This window comes from Brassica napus, unplaced genomic scaffold, assembly GCF_020379485.1.
Source record: "Brassica napus cultivar Da-Ae unplaced genomic scaffold, Da-Ae ScsIHWf_1085;HRSCAF=1549, whole genome shotgun sequence".
NCBI classification, from domain to species: domain Eukaryota; kingdom Viridiplantae; phylum Streptophyta; class Magnoliopsida; order Brassicales; family Brassicaceae; genus Brassica; species Brassica napus.
The window spans coordinates 192,711-215,279 of NW_026014509.1; positions in this window are offsets into that span (position 1 = coordinate 192,711).

Sequence of the window (22,569 nt, forward strand, 5' to 3'; positions counted from 1 at the left end):
ATCAAGACGTGATCAGTGAGAAGGAACAAGGAGGGAGATGCAATGAATTGGTTTGGAAAAACCAAACGAGCATGCTCCATGTTCCGGATGCAAAGAGTTTGATTGGAACCTTTGTCTTCAGGCAGGGCGTCAGCACCACCGGATTCGAGGACGAATCCATTCAAAGTGGGGGAGACTTGTAGCATCCCCGATCCTGGATAGGATCGTCCGGACAGACCTTAGTGCGAGGAGACGCACCAGTCAGGTCACATGGCCTAAAGACAAGTGTGTCATGGTCCAAAACGTGGTTAAGGGAATCAGGTAGCTGGAACTTAACCAAAATAAGGCAGAGGCAAGCTCAAAGGAGCTGGACAAGCGAGCTGGTAGCTGGACGAGATCTGGGGAAGCTCGATGAAGTGAGTGATCAGAATGGATCATGGGAGAACTAAGTCTAGGTCTGGAAATAGACCAAGGGACTTAGAAGGATTGAAGAAGATAAAGGAAGCAAGCGGGACACAGTGTATAACAGCTGGGCGATGCAGTAAGCATGCTCGACCAGCTAGGTGAAGTGTAGTGCAGCTCGATGTAGCTCACTGAAGTGTAGGTCAGCTCCCTGAGCTGGATGGTCTAGCTCACTAATCTGGGACAGCTGGGGATCAGCTCAACTCAGCTGCACTGAGTGTTTAAGTCATGGGCAGTTGGGCCGGGTCTGGACAGTGGCCGGGCCATGTGGGTGACCCGTGTGTGCCGATGGGCTGGTTGGCTCTTGGGATTGAGCCAGGAGCTTGGGCAATCCGTGTGGGCTTGTTTTGGACATGTCCAGGAGTGGTTTGACAGTTCCAGGACGTCTGGTAACTGCCAGAGGCGAAAGGGTGTGATCTGGACCATTGATTAAATCAATGGCCAGAAATGATACCGAAAGGGTGCAACCTTTGGAAGGTAACTGCCCCTTCTTCTATAAATGGCAGGCAAGTCCGTGCCTTTGGAGGACGCCAGGGCTTCCTCCTACACCCTGAAACTCAAAGAAACACAGAGAAAAGACAGAGAGTTGGTCGGATTCCCAATCCAAGACCCATGGTGGTGTGAAGGACATAAAGAGGCAGTTTTGGGAGAGATCAAGGGGGGGAGTTATGAACGACTTTCTGGTGGCTTCTGATCCGTGATGTTATCACCCAAAGCATCCTCCAGGGCCTGAGAACACACGCAAATTGTGAGGAGAGAAGGTAGATGACCGGAATTCATTCCCAAAGGCCAAGACAGGCTTAAGGGCAGATGTGTGTAGAAAGGCAGTTTCATGGAAGTGCAAGGGGAGTTATGAACGACCCTGTGGTAGGTTTTCACTACTGATGAACACGTCCTAGGCTTCCTCTGCATCTTGGGAACACACGCAAATACCTAGGAGAGAAGAGAGAAGGCCGGACTTCACTCATAACGGCATGAATAGCCTTGAAGGTGGATGCAGTGTAGAAACTGGTTTCATGGAAGTTCCATGGAAGGGATCAGGGGTGCGACCCATGAATGGGTCTTATCAATACAGGAGGTATGTGGTAAGGGTTGATAGAGGCGTGCACTGGAGGAGCATGGCCGAACATAATAAGGAAAGTCACATGATCAAATCAGATCATGTATAAGGTAACCAGTTATATAATTACCTTTGAATTACAATTCTGCTGACTGTGGAATTGATCATGGCCAAGTATGGCACGTCCTTGAGGACTATATATATTAGGAATGCTTTTGTGTGTAGTCTGTTGGATCAGGCCTGATGGCACTGAACCAAGGCCTTGGCCGGTTCAGGAATGGTGCCCATGGCCTTGGCCGGGCTGTTCATGACCAGGATCTATATGGTCTGGGTCGATTCTTTGGAATCTGATTATAGAAATCTCTTAGTTATGAATTATCATGAGTTTTCATGTATTTTAATCAATTTTTAGGAATTGATTTGATGATGTCCAGTTTTGGCCGGTTTAGCTGATTTTGGCCGAGATCTATAGGATCGAGGCCGGTTATGCAAATTCTGATTATGGCATTCTCTTTGGAGCATATTTGGAAGAGGTCATTTTTGTACCTGAGAGAATATTGATGCTTACCTGATGGAGTTGTGTTGGGTTTGGTCATGTGTTAACCATTAATCCGACTCATGGAAGAGACACATGGGGGTCCTGGTATTAGAGGAACCATGTGGATTGCAAGGTCCAATATGTTTGGAACCAGCAGCAAGCCATGAATAAGAGAATAGCTAGTACTTGATGGCGTGGACCATAAGTACTGAGCTTGGGTGTTATTATTCAAGGAAGGCCGTGTGTGATCTGATCATGGGTAAGGATGGACGACCTGATCCATAGATGATGGATCAAGGTGTCTGATCTGATTGATCAAAGGATGCACCGGTGGTAAGAGGAGGACTGATCGGCTTCGTTGGTACACGGTTCCATGGCCGGTTATGTACATGTGAAGACTCATCCGTTCCGGGTCATGTGGGGTGGTTGGTTGATTGACTCAGGATCTGTTTGGCATTGTTAGTCCATGAGCTGGACTTGGTATCATAAGTTGATTAGGCAAAAGGATGTGGGACAGTGCATTTGCCGGTAAGGGCCAGATGCATGTCCTTAGCTGTTTGGAGACTTCTCAAGGGTTACTTATGTCTGTGGGGATGGTTGGCTGAATGACTAAGTACCTAAGGGAGTTGTTTTGTGTGTTTAAAGGAGCTGGACGCAGTATATGGCAGCTGGCCATAGCTCGGTCCTAGCTCAGTTCGAGTGTGACAGCTCGATCAGCTGGTCCATGAGTTCATTCAGCTAGAGTAGCTGGGCCGATGAGCTAACAAGCTCCATGGATGTGGCAAAGGTATGACCTAGCAATGTTGCATAGATCTAGATAGAATGGTTAGGGGAATGGAACCTCAGTTTTGTATGCCTTGATTTGGGTTCGGGATTGACCTTGGAGCTAGCTGGTAGTTGAGTATACTAACCATTAGCCGAGGTGATTCGACCAGACAAGTATTATATTGGCTGTCGACCAATGGTTAAGTAGAGAATATCCGCTGCGTATGAGTTGAAATGATCTAAGCTAGGGAATGACTAAGGTAGTCTTAAGCTAAGGTCTAAGTTAGCCCTCGCCTATGGGCGAGAATATAGATAAAGGGAAAAATTTTGAGAGGTTCGGTCAGTGTATGGACCGAGCGACGTGAGGCATCGACCGCGGCCTAGTCGGCCGGGATCGGGTCATACACAGGACGTCTGTGGGTGTCCGTCAGCACACACAGGACGTCCGTGGCTGTCCAAGTGTGTCCATGGGTGTCCGTCAGCACACACATGACGTCCGTAGGTGTCCGTTAGCACACACAGGACGTTTGTGGCTGTCTGTGGCTGTCCGTGTATGTCCGTCAGCACACACACAGGACGTCCGTGGCTGTCCATCAGTACACATATCAGCACGTTGGTCCTTGGACTCAGCGTGTTGACCCTTCCCGTGGTCTATTTGGGTGATTTTGGCCCATGCGGGCTGTCTGTTCAGTACACACAGGACGTCTGTGGGTGTCCATGTGTGTCCATGTGTGTCCATGTGTGTCCCTGTGTGTTTGTCCGCACACACAGGATGTCTGTGGCTGTCCATCAGTACACATATCAGCACGCTGGTCCTTGAACTCAGCACGCTGGTCTTTGGACTCAGCACGCTGGCCCTCCCCGTGGACTGTTCGGGTGATTTTGGCCCACGTGGGCTGTCTGTTCAGTACACACAGGACGTCCGTGGGTGTCCGTGTGAGTCCGTGTGTGTCCATGTGTGTCTGTCCGCACACACAGGACGTCTGTGGCTGTACTTCAGTACACATATCAGCACGCTGGTCCTTGGACTCAGCACGCTGGCCCTCCCCGTCGATTGTTCGGGTTATTTTGGCCCACGTGGGCTGTCTGTTCAGTACATACAGGACATCCGTGGATGTCCGTCAGCACACACAGGACGTTCGTGGGTATCCGTCAGCACACACAGGACATCTGTGGTTGTCCGTGTTTGTCCGTGTGTGTCCGTCAGCACACACATGACGTCCTTGGCTGTCCATCAATACACATATGCACACATTGGTCCTTGGATTCAGCACGGTGACCTTTCCCGTGGACTGTTCGGGTAATTTTGGCCCGCGTGGGCTGTCTTGTCAATACACACAGGACGTCTGTGGGTGTCCGCCAGCACACACATGACGTCTGTGGCTGTCTGTGTGTGTCCGTGTGTGTCCATCAGTACACACAGTACGTCCGTGGCTGTCCACCAGTACACATATCAGCACGCTGGTCCTTGGACTCAGCATGCTGGCCCTTCCCGTGGACTGTTCGGGTGATTTTGGCTCACGTGGGCTGTCTGTTCAGTACACACAGGACGTCCGTGGGTGTCCGTCAGCACACACAGGAGGTCCGTGGGTGTCCGTCAGCACACACAGGACGTCTGTGCCTGTCCGTGTGTGTCCGTGTGTGTCCTTGAGCACACACAGGACGTCCATGGCTGTCCATCAGTACACATATCAGCACGTTGGTCCTTGGACTCACCACGCTGACCCTTCCCGTGGACTGTTCGGGTCATTTTGCCCACGTGGGCTGTCTGTTCAGTACATATAGGACGTTTGTGGGTGTCCGTCAGCACACACAGGACATCCGTGGGTGTCCGTCAGCACACACACACGACGTTCTTGGCTGTCCGTTTGTGTCTGTGTGTGTCCGTTAGAACACACAGGACGTCTGTGGCTGTCCATCAGTACACATAACAGCACGCTGGTCCTTGGACTCAGCACGCAGGCCCTCCCCGTGGACTGTTCGGGTGATTTTGGCCCACGTGGGCTGTCTGTTCAGTACATACAGGACGTCCGTAGGTGTCCGTCAGCACACACAAGACGTCCGTGGGTGTCCGTCAGCACACACAGGACGTCTGTGGTTCCCCGTGTGTGTCCGTCAGCACACACAGGACGGACGTGGCTGTCCATCAGTACACATATCAGCACATTGGTCCTTGGACTCAGCAAGCTGACCCTTCCCGTGGATTGTTCGGGTAATTTTAACCCGAATGGGCTGTTTTGTCAATACACACAGGATGACTGTGGGTGTCCGCCAGCACACACAGGACGTCCGTGGCTGTCCGTGTGTGTCCGTGTGTGTCCGTCAGCACACACAGTACGTCCGTGGCTGTCCACCAGTACACATAACAGCACGCTGGTCCTTGGACTCAGCACGCTGGCTGTAGAAACCCGTTATAAAAAAAAAAAAAAAAAAAAAAAAAAAAAAAAAAAAAGAGAGAGAGAATGGTCGAGTATCTTTGTGGTTGAGTCGCGGGCAATACAGATCGATCGGGAAATTTGAAGTACGAGAAGGTCGAAGAATGGATCGTGAGTGAAGCATGAGTTGAGATAAGCTGCTCTACCATTGTTAGAAATGTCTTAGATTGATCATACGACAGTTTTGGAAGAATTACATTTTTGAAGCACGACGGTTTAGAAGCTCGACGTTTTGGAAGATTGACGTTTCTTCATCGCGAAGTTTTCTCGGAATATCTTCGTATCAGTAAAATATTATTCTGAAGACAATATAAGTCGGAAGCAGGACGGGAAGCAAGCACGACGGGAAGCAAGCACGATGGGATTGAAGCACGACAGGAAAACCCGAAGTTGGTCAAAAAACCCTAATTTCGGTTTTTCGAAATTATTGGAAGAAGCCGGAGGCTCGGGAAATATTTTTAGAGGATCTCAGTATTCATCTGGAGTTTATTTAAAATATTTAGAGAATCAGAACGGGAGCGGAAAAATATTCGGGATTGATCGCGGGACGAAAATTCACCAGAAAGACCGAAATCGCACAAATCAACCGGGAAGCTCGAGGTGTCCCTATGCATATGGCCAGGACGTTCTGTCTATCACATCAGCAGCTGAGTGTCAACACAAGGAGGAGGTGTAGACGTGCATGAAAGCTGAACATGCAGCTTGACACATAGAAGCACGAGGTGGAACGGCCAAGCACGAGGTGTCTCCGCACATGCAACCGAAGCATGCTGATCGACATGTGTGTGCTGGGGTGGCGTCTTGCATGAGCTCCAGTCATGCAGCCTGACATCTGGGAGGAGTGGTGGCGTCCTGCATGTGTCCTGGACATGCACCCAGCCATGTGGAGCACGAGGTGGATCGGCCAAGCACGAGATGTCGCGACGCATGCAACCGAAGCATGCTGATCGACATGTGTGAGGGTGTGTGGCGCCTTGCATGAGCTCCAGTCATGCAGCCTGACATCTGGGAAGAGTGGTGGCGTCCTGCATGTGTCCTGGACATGCAGCCAGCCATGTGGAGCACGAGGTGTCGCCGTGCATGCGTCCGAAGCCATGCGGAGCGACACACGGGCTGCCACCAACCTGAAGCTGATTGGCTGGTGTCTCCTATAAATACCCCACGACCCCAGCTCATTTCTTCACATCCAGACCTGTCCAAACCCATTTCAAAACATGAGAGAAAAGTAGAAAAAGAAAGCAAGTGATTCCGAGCTATTTCGAGAGTTATAGAGAGTTTTCGAGATCAGTTCTCTATTGATTTCGAGTCATCGCCTTGGAAGGTTCTGTCCAACTGAAGGCCAATCAAGTGAAGATCAGATCAGATGGGAGTCAAGTCAACGTGGCTATAGAGAGAGAGAGAGAGAGAAAGGAAGTGATCGATTCTAGAGTATGGTCGATTCTGAAGACCGATACTCCACCGAGAAGGCCAGTTCCGTCCAATCGGCGATTCTCTACGATTGTGACGCGGAAGCTCTGTCCAATTCAATTCGTCCAAGCCAGTCATATTCTATGATGGTCTAGTGGAGGTGCTGCCCAGAGTTAGTTCAGAACCACGGGTTCAGATCAGTCGAAGTTCTGCTCAATACTCTGCGGGAAGTCCGAAGAACTGTCCAGAAGCTAGAGGAGGTTCTGTCCGAGTCCAGATCAGCCTGTCGAGGCCTGTCAACTTCTTCATGGTGAAGCCAAGGTTGTGTCCAAGACAAGATCAGTCCATTCCAGTCCAGTCAAGGCGTCCATTGGGTTTTGGCCAAGTCTTCTCCGATCAACCAGCTGCTTCTCGCCTAGAACACTGTGAGTTGGTTTGTTTGAATTCCACTTGGAATTTAGGGTAGATCGAGTCTGCATATAGATTAGAATGATCACGCTATTGAATGGTAGAGTCCTTAGGGTTATTTTATTTATGGAACCGGACTCAGTTTAGCAAGGGCTAAGCTGAGATGAATGGAATTAAGACTGAGTTAATAACCTGACTAGGACTAGGGCTAGGATGCATCATGTTTTCTATTATTGCGTGTTGATATTGTTGAGTGCAGGTTCCCGTTATCTTTAAAGATAGTTTCTCAGCGGGAGGCTGGACTATCTGGGTAACGGTTTGATTGTGTTGTTTAGTATTGATATTATTGTTTAGTTATTAGTACTAAGGGTCTTAGGCCATATAGGCCGGACTACTGGTACTATGGTTAGTCTTGTGGAGTCGTGTCTAGTTAGGATCTGGAACTTTATCTTTAGGTTAGGTTCTAGATTGAGTTTGTGTTGTGTGAGTGTGCCGACAGTATGTGCGTAACCCGCCCATACTAGGCTTGTGTAGGGGTGATTAGTGTTTCCTCGGCCTCGTACCCAGCGGGTTCAAGGAAACCCCTTATTCGCTGGATCGGGAAGACTCAGAGAGACGGGATCATGGCCTATGGCTGAGTTATTACACGACGGTGTAATGTGGCAGTGACCCGAAGGACTGTGGGCTGTCGCGCGGTGACCCAAAGGACTGTGGGCCGCGGTCGGTTGAAAGTTCCTTCTTCTGGCCTTTGTGGTAGGGAGATAGGATATTGCCGATAGAGAGGAGGAACACGAAGTCACCAGGGCCCAGGTTAGAGTGTTGTGTTAGAGTGTCGTAGAGGGTTATGGAACCCTCGAGTTAGGGTAGCACCGATATACGGTGTTACAAGTTAGATCGAGTCGTAGTTACTCATAGTCTTATTAGTGTGATTGTGTTTGTGGTTGATTGATTTGCTTGCAGGTTCTGACATTAAGTCCTAAGTCTGGCTTAGGTACCGGATTAGGCTTGATGTGTATTTTGTTAGTGTAGGCCTGACGTTGGCCTGTATGTGTTTGAGTGATTGCTTGTGAAGGGTGGTGGATATTAAAGCTATGCGGTATCATTGGTTGGCCGATCATGTTCTTGTTTGATTGTTGGTCGATCGGCCAATGGTATTTGTATAGTCTAAGTGTCTAACACTACATGAGTACTGAACTCAAGCGTATATATGGTTAACTAGGGATTGCTTGTTGACTTGTTTTAATGCAGGTTCCCGTTACTTGAAGCTAGATCATGGCAGGAGGCCAAGTCTAACTTAGTAACGGTTTGCTTAGCCTTAGCTTTTATTGCATGCTAGGGCTAGATTGATTGTTATTTTGGGTTGTCTGGGTAGAGTCTAGGTTGCGGGTAGAGGCCGCCAGCTCACTGAGTAACATTAGGTTACTCATCCAACTCCGTTGTCCTTTTTGCAGGTCGCTTTAGGTAAGGATGATCGGATAGCTTCGTGCTGGACGTTAGGACCGCCGGTGTAGATTTTCATGCCTTTTGTAAACGGTATTGTGGATTTGTGTTTAGTTGACTCGATTTGGCATTAGGCCGGGACCGGTCTCGAATTATATCAATGTATGGATATTTCTCGAATCAATAAAGTAATTGTTTTATATGCGCTTCATGAGTACTCTGATATTTGACTAGTCCGGTCTAACACAACGTTAGGTCGAGGTACGGGTTGAAAAGCCTTAGGCCTTGATCTAACGGAAAACGCTAACTCTAGGTACGGGTTGCAAAGCCTTATGCCTTGACGCAGCGGGACGAGTTAGTGGATGAACTGGTCTAGGTCGTGGTGTAAAGTTTGTGACTCTGACCGGATTGTCCCTAGCCCGTCACGTAGCGCTTCCGGACCTTGGTGTTGGGTTGGACGGTCAGTCATGTTCTTGTTTGATTGTTGGCTGGCCGGTTGGCCTTTCATCTCCAACCCTTGGTGTGGGTCGTCCGTCGGTCATGTTCTTGTTTGATTGTTGGCCGGTGGGTCGACCTATGCTTAGGACGGTTCGGGGGTGTTACAGAGGTGGTATCAGAGCATGGTTTCGTCCATGCTTCCGGAACTCATGATTTAATCGGTTTTAAATATTTATCGAGTCAAAATGAGTCACAAAAGGCATTAGGGAAACCGGTCACGTCCAGCGATAGGATTTGTGGTTTTAGGAAATTAGGATTGAGATAGTGGAACCTAGAACTGTTAGGTTGCTTGGGTAGAACTGTTAGGTTGCTGGTTAGAATTGCGGTTAGGTTGCATTGTTAGTACTTGCTAGGTTAGTAGATTATTTGATTAATTGTCTACTAACTTGCATGTTAAGTGTTCTTTTGAGTTGCAGCGAGTAAGTATGTTTGTTGATCGGAACTTTAAGGGATGAAGCCTTAAAGTGGAGGGAGTTCGAGGCCAAACCCAAACCCGAAGCAAAGAGAGGAGAGACAGGTTCAGAGGGACTGGGCTGTGGTATGGACTGGACAGATGGGAGTAAACAAAACTTCATTGGGAAAGGACTTCATCAGTAGTTGGGAAGACGAAGATCGAGAAAGGATTTGAGGAATCTGGACAAGATAGTATCATGGACAATCAAGGTGTTATGGCAGAATAAGAGGAAGAGGACGACTCAGTCAAGAGATATGAAGACGATTGTGGAGACATTGAAGAGGACACTCAAGGAACCGTGGTGGACAGAGTAAAGAGGTTATGGAAACGAGTGGAGAATGTTGTGAAGACGAGCAATTGCGCAACTAAGAATTCGAGGACGAATTCTATTAAGGGGGGGAGAATGTAGAAACCCGTTAAAAAAAAAAAAAAAAAAAAAAAGAGAGAGAGAATGGTCGAGTATCTTTGTGGTTGAGTCGCGGGCAATACAGATCGATCGGGAAATTTGAAGTACGAGAAGGTCGAAGAATGGATCGTGAGTGAAGCATGAGTTGAGATAAGCTGCTCTACCATTGTTAGAAATGTCTTAGATTGATCATACGACAGTTTTGGAAGAATTACATTTTTGAAGCACGACGGTTTAGAAGCTCGACGTTTTGGAAGATTGACGTTTCTTCATCGCGAAGTTTTCTCGGAATATCTTCGTATCAGTAAAATATTATTCTGAAGACAATATAAGTCGGAAGCAGGACGGGAAGCAAGCACGACGGGAAGCAAGCACGATGGGATTGAAGCACGACAGGAAAACCCGAAGTTGGTCAAAAACCCTAATTTCGGTTTTTCGAAATTATTGGAAGAAGCCGGAGGCTCGGGAAATATTTTTAGAGGATCTCAGTATTCATCTGGAGTTTATTTAAAATATTTAGAGAATCAGAACGGGAGCGGAAAAATATTCGGGATTGATCGCGGGACAAAAATTCACCAGAAAGACCGAAATCGCACAAATCAACCGGGAAGCTCGAGGTGTCCCTATGCATATGGCCAGGACGTTCTGTCTATCACATCAGCAGCTGAGTGTCAACACAAGGAGGAGGTGTAGACGTGCATGAAAGCTGAACATGCAGCTTGACACATAGAAGCACGAGGTGGAACGGCCAAGCACGAGGTGTCTCCGCACATGCAACCGAAGCATGCTGATCGACATGTGTGTGCTGGGGTGGCGTCTTGCATGAGCTCCAGTCATGCAGCCTGACATCTGGGAGAAGTGGTGGCGTCCTGCATGTGTCCTGGACATGCACCCAGCCATGTGGAGCACGAGGTGGATCGGCCAAGCACGAGATGTCGCGACGCATGCAACCGAAGCATGCTGATCGACATGTGTGAGGGTGTGTGGCGCCTTGCATGAGCTCCAGTCATGCAGCCTGACATCTGGGAGGAGTGGTGGCGTCCTGCATGTGTCCTGGACATGCAGCCAGCCATGTGGAGCACGAGGTGTCGCCGTGCATGCGTCCGAAGCCATGCGGAGCGACACACGGGCTGCCACCAACCTGAAGCTGATTGGCTGGTGTCTCCTATAAATACCCCACGACCCCAGCTCATTTCTTCACATCCAGACCTGTCCAAACCCATTTCAAAACATGAGAGAAAAGTAGAAAAAGAAAGCAAGTGATTCCGAGCTATTTCGAGAGTTATAGAGAGTTTTCGAGATCAGTTCTCTATTGATTTCGAGTCATCGCCTTGGGAAGGTTCTGTCCAACTGAAGGCCAATCAAGTGAAGATCAGATCAGATGGGAGTCAAGTCAACGTGGCTATAGAGAGAGAGAGAGAGAAAGGAAGTGATCGATTCTAGAGTATGGTCGATTCTGAAGACCGATACTCCACCGAGAAGGCCAGTTCCGTCCAATCGGCGATTCTCTACGATTGTGACGCGGAAGCTCTGTCCAATTCAATTCGTCCAAGCCAGTCATATTCTATGATGGTCTAGTGGAGGTGCTGCCCAGAGTTAGTTCAGAACCACGGGTTCAGATCAGTCGAAGTTCTGCTCAATACTCTGCGGGAAGTCCGAAGAACTGTCCAGAAGCTAGAGGAGGTTCTGTCCGAGTCCAGATCAGCCTGTCGAGGCCTGTCAACTTCTTCATGGTGAAGCCAAGGTTGTGTCCAAGACAAGATCAGTCCATCCAGTCCAGTCAAGGCGTCCATTGGGTTTTGGCCAAGTCTTCTCCGATCAACCAGCTGCTTCTCGCCTAGAACACTGTGAGTTGGTTTGTTTGAATTCCACTTGGAATTTAGGGTAGATCGAGTCTGCATATAGATTAGAATGATCACGCTATTGAATGGTAGAGTCCTTAGGGTTATTTTATTTATGGAACCGGACTCAGTTTAGCAAGGGCTAAGCTGAGATGAATGGAATTAAGACTGAGTTAATAACCTGACTAGGACTAGGGCTAGGATGCATCATGTTTTCTATTATTGCGTGTTGATATTGTTGAGTGCAGGTTCCCGTTATCTTTAAAGATAGTTTCTCAGCGGGAGGCTGGACTATCTGGGTAACGGTTTGATTGTGTTGTTTAGTATTGATATTATTGTTTAGTTATTAGTACTAAGGGTCTTAGGCCATATAGGCCGGACTACTGGTACTATGGTTAGTCTTGTGGAGTCGTGTCTAGTTAGGATCTGGAACTTTATCTTTAGGTTAGGTTCTAGATTAAGTTTGTGTTGTGTGAGTGTGCCGACAGTATGTGCGTAACCCGCCCATACTAGGCTTGTGTAGGGGTGATTAGTGTTTCCTCGGCCTCGTACCCAGCGGGTTCAAGGAAACCCCTTATTCGCTGGATCGGGAAGACTCAGAGAGACGGGATCATGGCCTAGGGCTGAGTTATTACACGACGGTGTAATGTGGCAGTGACCCGAAGGACTGTGGGCTGTCGCGCGGTGACCCAAAGGACTGTGGGCCGCGGTCGGTTGAAAGTTCCTTCTTCTGGCCTTTGTGGTAGGGAGATAGGATATTGCCGATAGAGAGGAGGAACACGAAGTCACCAGGGCCCAGGTTAGAGTGTTGTGTTAGAGTGTCGTAGAGGGTTATGGAACCCTCGAGTTAGGGTAGCACCGATATACGGTGTTACAAGTTAGATCGAGTCGTAGTTACTCATAGTCTTATTAGTGTGATTGTGTTTGTGGTTGATTGATTTGCTTGCAGGTTCTGACATTAAGTCCTAAGTCTGGCTTAGGTACCGGATTAGGCTTGATGTGTATTTTGTTAGTGTAGGCCTGACGTTGGCCTATATGTGTTTGAGTGATTGCTTGTGAAGGGTGGTGGATATTAAAGCTATGCGGTATCATTGGTTGGCCGATCATGTTCTTGTTTGATTGTTGGTCGATCGGCCAATGGTATTTGTATAGTCCAAGTGTCTAACACTACATGAGTACTGAACTCAAGCGTATATATGGTTAACTAGGGATTGCTTGTTGACTTGTTTTAATGCAGGTTCCCGTTACTTGAAGCTAGATCATGGCAGGAGGCCAAGTCTAACTTAGTAACGGTTTGCTTAGCCTTAGCTTTTATTGCATGCTAGGGCTAGATTGATTGTTATTTTGGGTTGTCTGGGTAGAGTCTAGGTTGCGGGTAGAGGCCGCCAGCTCACTGAGTAACATTAGGTTACTCATCCAACTCCGTTGTCCTTTTTGCAGGTTGCTTTAGGTAAGGATGATCGGATAGCTTCGTGCTGGACGTTAGGACCGCCGGTGTAGATTTTCATGCCTTTTGTAAACGGTATTGTGGATTTGTGTTTAGTTGACTCGATTTGGTATTAGGCCGGGACCGGTCTCGAATTATATCAATGTATGGATATTTCTCGAATCAATAAAGTAATTGTTTTATATGCGCTTCATGAGTACTCTGATATTTGACTAGTCCGGTCTAACACAACGTTAGGTCGAGGTACGGGTTGAAAAGCCTTAGGCCTTGATCTAACGGAAAACGCTAACTCTAGGTACGGGTTGCAAAGCCTTATGCCTTGACGCAGCGGGACGAGTTAGTGGATGAACTGGTCTAGGTCGTGGTGTAAAGTTTGTGACTCTGACCGGATTGTCCCTAGCCCGTCACGTAGCGCTTCCGGACCTTGGTGTTGGGTTGGACGGTCAGTCATGTTCTTGTTTGATTGTTGGCTGGCCGGTTGGCCTTTCATCTCCAACCCTTGGTGTGGGTCGTCCGTCGGTCATGTTCTTGTTTGATTGTTGGCCGGTGGGTCGACCTATGCTTAGGACGGTTCGGGGGTGTTACACTGGCCCTTCCCGTTGACTGTTCGGGTGATTTTGGCCCTCGTTGGCTGTCTGTTCAGTATATACAGGACGTCTGTGGGTGTCCGTCAGCACACACATGGCATCCGTGGGTGTCCGTCAGCACACACAGGACGTCCTTGGCTGTCCGTGTGTGTCCGTCAGCACACACAGGACGTCCGTGGCTGTCCATCCGTACACATATAAGCACACTGGTCCCTGGACTCAGCACGCTGGCCCTTCCTGTGGACTGTTCGGGTGATCTTGGCCCACGTGGGCTGTCTGTTCAGTACACACAAGACGTCCATGGGTGTCCGCCAGCACACACAGGACGTCCGTGGCTGTCAGTGTGTGTCCGTGTGTGTCCGTGTGTGTCTGTCAGCACACAAAGGACTTCTGTGGCTGTCCATCAGTACACTTATCAGGACGCTGGTCCTTGGAGAAAGCACACTCGCCCTTGGACAAAGCACGCTGGCCCTTCCCATGGACTGTTCGGGTGATTTTTGCCCACGTTGGCTGTCTGTTCAGTACATACAGGACGTCTGTGGGTGTCCGTCAGCACACACAAGACATCCGTGGGTGTCCGTGAGAACACAAAGGACGTCCTTTGCTGTCCGTGTGTGTCCATCAGTACACACAGTACGTCCGTGGCTGTCCACCCGTACACATATCAGCACGCTGGTCCTTGGACTCAGCATGCTGGCCCTTCCCGTGGACTGTTCGGGTGATTTTGGCTCACGTGGGCTGTCTGTTCAGTACACACAGGACGTCCGTGGGTGTCCATCAGCACACACAGGAGGTCCGTGGGTGTCCGTCAGCACACACAGGACGTCTGTGCCTGTCCGTGTGTGTCCGTGTGTGTCCTTGAGCACACACAGGACGTCCATGGCTGTCCATCAGTACACATATCAGCACGTTGGTCCTTGGGCTCACCACGCTGACCCTTCCCGTGGACTGTTCGGGTCATTTTGCCCACGTGGGCTGTCTGTTCAGTACATATAGGACGTTTGTGGGTGTCCGTCAGGACACACAGGACATCTGTGGGTGTCCGTCAGCACACACACACGACGTTCTTGGCTGTCAGTTTGTGTCTGTGTGTGTCCGTTAGAACACACAGGACGTCTGTGGCTGTCCATCAGTACACATAACAGCACGCTGGTCCTTGGACTCAGCACGCTGGCCCTCCCCGTGGACTGTTCGGGTGATTTTGGCCCACGTGGGCTGTCTGTTCAGTACATACAGGACGTCCGTAGGTGTCCGTCAGCACACACAAGACGTCTGTGGGTGTCCGTCAGCACACACAGGACGTCTGTGGTTCCCCGTGTGTGTCCGTCAGCACACACAGGACGGACGTGGCTGTCCATCAGTACACATATCAGCACATTGGTCCTTGGACTCAGCAAGCTGACCCTTCCCGTGGATTGTTCGGGTAATTTTAACCCGAATGGGCTGTTTTGTCAATACACACAGGATGACTGTGGGTGTCCGCCAGCACACACAGGACGTCCGTGGCTGTCCGTGTGTGTCCGTGTGTGTCCGTCAGCACACACAGTACGTCCGTGGCTGTCCACCAGTACACATAACAGCACGCTGGTCCTTGGACTCAGCACGCTGGCCCTTCCCGTTGACTGTTTGGGTGATTTTGGCCCTCGTTGGCTGTCTGTTCAGTATATACAGGACGTCTGTGGGTGTCCGTCAGCACACACATGGCATCCGTGGGTGTCCGTCAGCACACACAGGACGTCCTTGGCTGTCCGTGTGTGTCCGTCAGCACACACAGGACGTCCGTGGCTGTCCATCCGTACACATATAAGCACACTGGTCCCTGGACTCAGCACGCTGGCCCTTCCCGTGGACTGTTCGGGTGATCTTGGCCCACGTGGGCTGTCTGTTCAGTACACACAAGACGTCCATGGGTGTCCGCCAGCACACACAGGACGTCCGTGGCTGTCAGTGTGTGTCCGTGTGTGTCCGTGTGTGTCTGTCAGCACACAAAGGACTTCTGTGGCTGTCCATCAGTACACATATCAGGGCGCTGGTCCTTGGAGAAAGCACGCTGGCCCTTGGACAAAGCACGCTGGCCCTTCCCATGGACTGTTCGGGTGATTTTTGCCCATGTTGGCTGTCTGTTCAGTACATACAGGACGTCTGTGGGTGTCCGTCAGCACACACAAGACATCCGTGGGTGTCCGTGAGAACACAAAGGACGTCCTTTGCTGTCCGTGTGTGTCCGTGTGTGTCCGTCAGCACCACAGGACGTTCGTGGCTGTCCATCAGTACACATATCAGCACACTGGTCCATGGACTCAGCACGTAGGCCCTTCCCGTGGACTGTTCGGGTGTTTTTGGCCCACGTGGGCTGTCTGTTCAGTACACGCAGGACGTCCGTGGATGCCCGTCAGCACACACAGGACATCCGTGGGTGTCCGTAAGAACACACAGGACGTCTGTGGCTGTCCCGTGTGTGTCCGTCAGCACACACAGGACATCCGTGGCTTTCCATCAGTACACATATCAACACGTTGGTCCTTGGACTCAGCACGCTGACCCTTCCCATGGACTGTTCATGTGATTTTGGACCACGTGGGAAGTCTGTTCAGTACACACAGGACGTCCGTGGGTGTCCGCCAGCACACAAAGGACTTTCGTGGCTGTCCGTGTGTGTTCGTGTGTGTCCGTCAGCACACAAAGGACATCTGTGGCTGTCCATCAGTACACATATCAGCACGCTGGTCCTTGGACTCAGCACGCTGGCCCTTCCCGTGGACTGTGCGGGTGATTTTGGCCCAAGTGGGCTGTCTGTTCAGTACACCCAGGACGTCCGTTAGTGTCTGTCAGCACACACAGGACGTCTGTGGCTGTCCATCAGTACACATATCAGCACGTTGGTCCTTGAACTCAGCACGCTGACCTTTCTCGTGGACTGTTCGGGTGATTTTGGCCCACGTGGGCTGTTTGTTCAGTACACATAGGACGTTTGTGGGTGTCCGCCAGCACACACAGGACATCCGTGGCTGTCCGTGTGTGTCCGTCAGCACACGCAGGACGTCCGTGGCTGTCCATCAGTACACATATCAGCACGTTGGTCCTTGGACTCAGCACGCTGGCCCTTCATGTGGACTGTTCAGGTGATTTTGGCCCACGTGGGCTGTCTGTTCAGTACACACAGGACGGCTGTGGGTGTCCGCCAGCACACACAGGACGTCCGTGGCTGTCCGTGGCTGTTTGTGGCTGTCCGTGTGTGTCCGTCAGCACACACCGGTCATCTGTGGCTGTCCATCAATACACATAATAGGACGTTGGTCCTTGGACTCAGCCCGCTGACCCTTCTCCTGGACTGTTCGGGTGATTTTGGCCCACGTGGGCTGTCCGTTCAGTACACATTGGACGTCTTTGGGTGTCCGCCAGCACACACACAAGACGTCTGTGGGAGTCCGTCAGCACACACAGGACGTCTGTGGCTGTCCGTGTGTGTACGTGTGTGTCCGTGGGTGTCCGTCAGCACACACCGGACATCCGTGGCTGTCCATCAGTAAATATATCAGCACGCTGGTCCTTGGACTCAACACGCTGGTCCTTGGACTCAACACGCTGGGCCTTCCCGTGGACAGTTCGGGTGATTTTGGCCTACGTGGGCTGTCTGTTCAGTACACACAGGACGTTCGTGGGTGTCCGTCAGCATACACAGGACATCTGTGGGTGTCCGTCATCACACACAGGACATCCGTGGCTGTCCGTGTGTGTCCGTGGGTTTCCGTGGGTGTCCGTCAGCACACACAGGACGTCTGTGGGTGTCCGTTAGCACACACAGGCCATCTGTGGCTTTCCGTGTGTGTCTGTGTGTGTGTCCGTTAGCACACACAGGATGTCCATGGCTGTCCATCAGTACACATATCAGCACGCTGGTCCTTGGTTTCAGCATGCTGACCCTTCCCCTGGACTGTTCGGGTGATTTTGGCCCACGCGGGCTGTCTGTTCAGTACACACAGGACATCTGTGGGTGTCCATGTGTGTCCATGTGTGTCCGTGTGTGTTTGTCAGCACACACAGGACGGCCGTGGCTGTCCGTCAGTACACATATCAGCACGCTGGTCCTTCGACTCAGCACGCTGGTCCTTCGACTCAGCACGCTGGTCCTTGGACTCAGCACGCTGGCCCTCCCCGTGGACTGTACGGGTGATTTAGACCATGTGGGCTGTCTGTTCAGTGCACACAGAACGTTCGTGGGTGTCCGTGTGTGACACCCCCGATCATAGATGACCGGAAATGACACGGTCGATGTTCCTCGATGGTCGATCTGAGGTTCTCAGAATACTTCTGATCGCCTTAGACCAACAATCAAAGAACACCAACGCTCCTATCGGATACCACTCTAGGATTTTCAACCCAAGAAAGCAATACCTGATAGTTAGTTCGTCCGGACAAGGACTAATATCATATGGAACCCGTACTTTTAAAAAAAAAACATTATTTATATATCATTCAAAATCATCTTACAAAATTTGTTATAAATTAACCTCGAGGTTTTCGGTCTACAAATCTTATTCATAAGATATATCAAAATGACTTTGCAAGGATAATAAAACTACCGCTGGCTAATGCTGTTCCTTCCCGTCCTAGAGTAAAGGTCTCCCACCTACTGGTTACCTGCATATCAAATGAGTCATGAGTAACTAGTTTACTCAGTGAGTCTAATCCCACACCCAAACACATATCAATAGTATCCCGAGCAATCGACACCATTTGAATGCAGTGGAATTATATTCCATAATTAATATAAGGCCTCTCAATCCTTTCATGTGAATCTATCTTAAACATCACCTCCACGATACCCACCAATCACTCATACTCTTAATATATATATATGCTAAACCCGGAAAACCACCAAGGCTAACCGAGCTTAACGGAGAATAAATATAACCATCATCTCCATCAGATATTCCAAGATAGAACATCCAACGCTGCATGCGGTTACACGGCCTCCAGGGTGCGACCCCATCATCGTGTCTTCATGACCTTGATCCATATCGCAGGACCAATTCACGGCAATGCGGGACTTTCGGGAGAGTGAGTATACAATAAGACTTCACATGATTCACACTTATTAATAGAATACTTATAGATTAGTACTTGAGAACAAGTACTAAGGCTCGGGATAACCTCAAAGAATTATTCTTGCTTATTCTTAAGTATTTAAACTAGATAAATACTTCATATATAAATATAGATTAAGGAATAATACTTAATCAATCAAACCATAATTACTCCTTAATTAATCCATGATTAATCCTTAATTAATCAATGATTATTCCTTAATTAATTCATGATTAATTCTTAATTAATCAACCATATTCAATATGCAATCATGCATACTCATTCATAATTCATTCATCATCTATCTAGACTCACCTTTAAATCCATGAGATTGGTTAAGGAAGACTTGACTCGAGCTCAAGCTAATCACACTTCACTTTTGGATCACTCTCGGTTCAGAACCATCACAAGGATCCGGCTGATCCGAATACTCTCCTTGGCCATCTGAATTCAAAACATAACAGTTGGAACATAAGGTTCAGTAGTCTGGTTCAAGAAGAAACTCAACTCAGTTCATAACATTTCAGTTCAGTTCTCTCATATCAGTTCGGTTCAAGACAGATTGATACCATGTTCAGCTCGGTTCAAGCTTTAACAATTTAACTCGGTTCATATCAGCTTAGTTCATGCTCAGCTAACTCCGGTTCTAATCAGTTCCCAACAGCTTAACTCGGTTATACTCAGACGACATCAGTTCAAGACAATTTCAGACCATAGACAGCTCCATCGAGATTAATTCACCGTGTCGATTTTTATTTAAATTCTGATCGATCAATCTTCAAACTGATCTTAAAGAATTTTCTTGACCAAAATTATATCTGCTCGTGAGGGTTATTACATTCTTCCCCCCTCAAAAGAATTCGTCCCAGAATTCTGAAAACGTAACTGTACACTCTTTACTGAACAGTCTCTGAAAGGAGTTCTGGATATTAGCTTTGACCTTATCTTAATCTGCCCATATCAAAACAACTCATGGTTGATCCCTTGATTCTCCCAACCGATCCTTTCTTTTATGAGCAGCCACTTTCAAGATAACCAAATTCTTTACTCTGCACAACTCTTGTCAACTGCGGTCTGCATACTTTTTCTAACAATCTTGTATCTATAGACTATCACTTCTCAACCTTTTTTATCTGGCTTTCTCTCATAACAGCAACATGAAATTTGGAACGTGAGGTGATGTGCCATACGTGAATGTAACATCTCCAGTCTGGTCAATGTTAACTTGATTAACCGTGCAACAATCAAACAAGAACATGCACGATCAATCACGCTAACATGATTCAGACCAAGGGTGCCACTCTCAAATACACACAAACATACTTATTCCAGAAATGATTTCCCTTACAGTATTCCATACCCTTCTTATCTATCTGAGACACTCTTCAAAAACTTCTGAACGACTCAATCTCACTGAAATTTCGCATATCCAAGTCTTGTTCTATTACTTTCTGATTTCCTTCTTCTGTCTAGTAACTGAGGAGTCAACAAGTCCGCCTATACCAAACTTGATTTACCAACGAAGTACTCTTGTATGATGACTTCACACTTTCTCTGTTAATATATCTTCTGATCTCTTAACAACTTGAGCATCCCAATATGCCTTATGGTTATACCTTTTTCCTTGCACTCTTCAATCTTCCTTGGGATTTACTTCACATCTGCTTAATTTTAGGTTGAATTTGGATTCCTTCTCCCACATCTCCACTTTATGAACTTGTACATGACACAGTCCTCATACTATTCTTCGAAATTCTCTTCACCCAGTTCCTTCTATGAATTCCTTAGATTCTCATCCTTCAACTGAGTTCCTCAAATACGAATGAATAAGCCATCTTGATTTTCTACTTGCAATCTCGAAGGTTCTCTATTCTTTTCTTATAAGGCAGCAAAATAAATCACTCCCAATTCCGCTTCATGATTCTTGAGATCCTACTCTATATCATCATTAATATCACTTCCTCTTAAAGCATAAGCAGCAATATTTGCTCTTCCTTAGGCTTCTTTGATCAGTGAAAACTTGCATCCTTTCTCCATATTGAAATGATCACTAAATTTGATGTGCAACAGAACTGCCACCAACCCCAACTTGTGCATCAAATAGTTTTCCTTATGCTTCCTTAGCTCCCTTGATGCATAAATGATTACCATATCGTCTTGCATTAGCATTCACCTAGACCACCACATAATACATCCATGTAGTAGTATATGGCTGGTTAGGCTCATACAAGTCTAAGATATGCATAGACGTAGATACTTCCTCTAACTGATTTCATACTTCATCAATACTTTTACTCCATTCCAAGGTAACACCATTCTCAGTCGATCAACTCATTGGTGGATATGGTTTCTAACTCTTGAACAAACTTCTGATGGTAACCGGCCAATCCACAGAACTTCGAATCTCGATAACTGAAATTGAGTACGACCATTATGTAGTAGTAGCGATCTTTTGTAAATATGCAACAACTCCTTGTTCCATTTACTGACTAAGGGATCTAACTTCCAATTTCCGTGCAGAAATATTTACTACAACGTGAAGCGTCCATCAAACGTCCTTGGAATAAAACTACGCCTTGCAACCGATCTTAACCATTCTTCAATTCTAGAACTTGATACTTGACCCTGATGGTCACGTCCTTGATTTTATACTCGAACATAACCGCAAACTCTGGTTCTTCTTCTTTACCACTGACATGGGTACACTCCACAGAAAATAACTAAGTCGAACAAAACCTTTCTCCAAACAAATCTTCTGACTGCTACTTGAATTTGGCTAGAACCACTTGGATAGTTGCCTAGGCAATTGCAGCGAATCAAGGTTCAACCAGAATACTTGACGGGTTACTTTTGGATGTCAACAAATTTTCCACTTTCTTAAACATAGCTTCATGTTCCCTAGTTATCTAACTGTCCTCGATACTCTGCTTCTTGTTATTTTCTCTCCGCCCAATTATGATGATAATGGAATACACCACTTCACCATTTCCCAAAAGGTTCCCAACTCTCCAGACTGATATGAGCGAGGCTCCAACACTTAGTAGAATACCATTGCAGGCCAACGGTAACTGGTCTTCTCTCAAAGACTTCCTTCCTCAACAACATCCTAATTGAGCTCGATAACTAGATAGCCAATCTCACTCTAGATAGAAACAAACCGCTCTAATGGAAGTACTAAGGAATGGGGATGGGATACGAAGGCATACCATAACTCTAAATGACAGCCAGTACTTCCACGAATAAGAACAGTGTACTTGAATTCACTAAAGTGAATCCTTCCTAAAACAATGACACTACCCGAGAACTACATCTATGTATTGTTCCCGCATCAAACACAATATGGGCGGAAAATTCCGTCCATAGGCAAGGTCTCATACGACACCTTGATCACTCCTTCACTTATTTATTTAATCATCATAAATTTTTAAAATGCACACAACACGCAATAAGATAAGAAGCAAACCTGTGATTGGACCTTTTCAGAGGTTTTGACGGTCCAGGAAACTATAAAGTGTAGGCTCTACCCAAATAGCCTAACATTTGGATGTGGACTAACGGTAAGGAAAATCGGACTAGTTCAACAAGTGTTATCTTAGGTATAGGTAACGTAGATCGGGTAACTTCATGAGGAAGGGTAACCTAAATTCCTAACTCTTCACAAGAACCACCAAAGCGCGAATGATGCAAACGTTCCAGGATTTCCCAAACTTTGACAATCACGACCATTCTGTCTTTACTAGTCACAACCATAACG